The sequence below is a fragment of the Scleropages formosus genome, chromosome 5, assembly GCF_900964775.1.
Source record: "Scleropages formosus chromosome 5, fSclFor1.1, whole genome shotgun sequence".
Lineage (NCBI taxonomy): Eukaryota > Metazoa > Chordata > Actinopteri > Osteoglossiformes > Osteoglossidae > Scleropages > Scleropages formosus.
In genome coordinates this window covers 34835905-34838773 of record NC_041810.1, presented here as the reverse complement: position 1 = coordinate 34838773, position 2869 = coordinate 34835905, and the positions used below count along the sequence as shown (strand labels likewise).

The following is a 2869-nucleotide window of genomic DNA, read 5'->3' as shown; positions in this document are numbered from 1 at the left end:
TATATGCGATCGATGTCACACATTAAAATCACGCACCAAACGGGACAAAAAGGAACTCAAGAGAAGAATAAACTGTTGTGAATAAACTCAGAGACTTACAAAAGTGTTAAATCAGAATCACAATCAGAATCAGAACGAGCTTTATTGCCAAGTATGTTCAGACATACAAGGAATTTGTCTTGGTGACAGAAACTTCCACGGCACAGACAGAATGACAGTGAGAAGACACAGATGAGAAGATCGAATATGTGAATAAAAATGGGACTGCGAGGCGGGGGCTGAGATGGTAGTGCCCAGGAACGTGAATGACTACACTGTTGCCACAGTGCTGTTTATGATGGTGAGTGGGGATAATGCTGAGGTGTTTCTCCTAAAGTCCACATCATCTCCACCGTTTTGAGCGTGTTCAGCTCCTGGTTGTTATGACCGCGTGCCACATTGGTGTCAGGGGTGGGATGGGGCAGGACGATGAGAGGCTGGATAAGGGAGCAGCTGAACACCAAGCACGAGGAAAGGGAAAACAGCGCAACGCTGAGAGCCACGGGACGGAAGAGCGGCGTCCGGCGAATGAAGCGCCTGCGATGGTGGAGGTCGATGCGGAGGAGCTGTGGCGGAGCACGGGTGTCCAGGGGAACGCCGGGGAAGCGCACGCTGTGGCGAGGAGTGGTGGGGAAGAGCTGCGAGGTGCCGCTGAAGAAGGGTGAGCAGGTCGAGTGGGGTCTCCCTGTGCCCACGGTAGGAGCGGCAGGAAAAGGCAGCGAACCGCCGTCGAACGCAGAAGCTGACGAAAGTCGCCCCGTGGAGAGTGTCCGCTTTCCCCGAGCAGGACGGACGCCGTGCTGGACGACGAGAGGAGTGTGTCTCGTCTGTGGACAGGCAGGGCTCCGTGTCGGAGGTGAGCGAAACCGCCGACACAAATTCTGCCGCGGAGCAAGATTCCGCCGGGCTGTAGTGGTGAACGGGGAAGCTGAGCGGTAAGGCAAAGCTCTCTATTTGCCGGTCAGCTGGCCGACGTCCCTACCCTCACCTATGCTCATGAACTCTGGGTAATGGGCGAAAAGAATAAGATCACGGGTACAAGAGGCTGAAATGAGTTTTTCTCCGCAGGGTGGTGGGACTCACTCCCCGTGACGGGCCGAGGAGCTCGGCCATCCGGGAGGAACTCGGAGTAGAAGCCGCTACTCGTCCACGTTGAGAGGAGCCAGTTGATGTGGTTCGGGAGTCCGCTAAGGGTGTCCCCTGGGCATCTCCCCTTTGGGGCTATACCAGGCACGGCCGACTGGGACGAGAGCCCGGGGTCGGCCCAGGACCCGTCGGAGAGATTGCGTCTCACCCGCTGTCCTGGGTGTGGCCGGGGATCCCCTGGCTTGAGCTGAAGGAACTTGCAAGGGACAGGCATGTCTACTCTCCCCTGCTCTCCTTATTGCCACCGCGACCCTAGAAAAACAAGCACACAAGGAAACGGGCAAATGCATCACACCACCGCAGGCTTAGCAGCGGCGTAGCAAAACACGTGGGGGGGGGACTCACGAGCTCAAACCCCAGTCTCCCACATGACAAGCGGGGACACTCGCCACTAAGTTAACGAGGAGGCGGCTGCAGGTGGCCCTTCTCTTTCTCGGTGCCACTCGAAAGCACTCCCTGGGAGCGCGTCAGCCTCTCCAAGCCACGTGACAAGTGGCACTTGGCTGAGTCAGGATGGCCGAGTGGTCTAAGGCGCTGCGTTCAGGTCGCAGTCTCCCCCTGGAGGCGTGGGTTCGAGTCCCACTCCTGACAGCTTTTCAGAGGGTCTTTGGCTACCTCATTTATTACGAAAAAGTACACAGGTCAAGTTATTTGTAATCTTGAGGTATGTTGGTATAATTTCATTTTGTTTTTTTTTAAAAATCACCCTACCACATGCGGAAAAAGACATTTCATCGCAGCAACCACTGCTGAATGCTCTTTTGTTGTGCATTTGGTGACAAAACCTTTGATTGACTGACTGACTGACTGACAACTGTGCTTAGGTGTTGGGGAAGGCCACGTTGCCTCCTGCACTGCCCGGAGGTCGGTGACTGGAGTCGTTCCGCTACGTGCGCCATCTTCTTTTGACCAGGCAACAGGCCGCAAGCACAACGGGGCATTGCGCGGGAGAGGAACGAGCCCCTGCCGAGGCAGCGTCACTGCGCCGTCTCTGTTGCAGAGTGGCCTGGTTGACTGGAGTGAAGGGGTGCGCTTCCTTCAGGAGTCCCAAAGACATTTGGTAAGAATCTCCAGCCAGGTACAAATGCTACGGACGATGCGGTTCTGGACAGCTTGTCCGAGGAAGGGGTACATGTCGCCGGGGCTCATTGGCCTCGGGGTACGATCCTTGCTTTAGGAGTGAGAGGTCCTTGCTTCAAATCCTGGGTGAGCCCTGTGGGCTCCCTGCCTGGCTGCTTCAGAGCTGAGCTGGGTGTGGGGAAGGCTCTGGCTGAAGGGGGAGGAGAGCCTGGCTGGAGCAAGCCTGCCCTCCCCTATGTTGGCTGTGCTCCGGTGGAGGGTGGAAGCAGAGCCTGCTCCATAGCCCCTTGGGTGTGAACCAGCAGCTCCCTCTGTGGTGGGGAAAACCTTTGAGCTGGATGGCCCAGTGGTGAGGTGGAGGGAGGAGCTCATGTGTGTCACTCTTCTGTGGGGTGGTGGCTCCCTCTGCTGAGGGAGAGTGTTACATCCTCAAAGCATGAAGCACTTTGCAACTGTCTCTATTCAGCAAATGCTGCAATGTAATGCAAGGCTGCTCCTTTGTGGTGAGTAGCAGAGGGATAAGGTGGTGAGGTGCATATGCTGTAGCTGTTTTTTCCTTGTGCTCTTCCTGAATTTGCACACTTAAGCTTGCTCGCACTTGTGA

At 56.0% G+C, this 2869-nt stretch overlaps 1 non-coding gene across 1 annotated transcript; it reads left to right on the top strand.

Annotated features, from left to right (window-relative positions):
• Positions 1–1692: 1692 nt before the first annotated feature.
• On the top strand, positions 1693–1776 carry trnal-cag (transfer RNA leucine (anticodon CAG)). The gene has a single exon. It is a non-coding gene; the product is annotated as a tRNA-Leu (tRNA).
• Positions 1777–2869: the final 1093 nt, after the last annotated feature.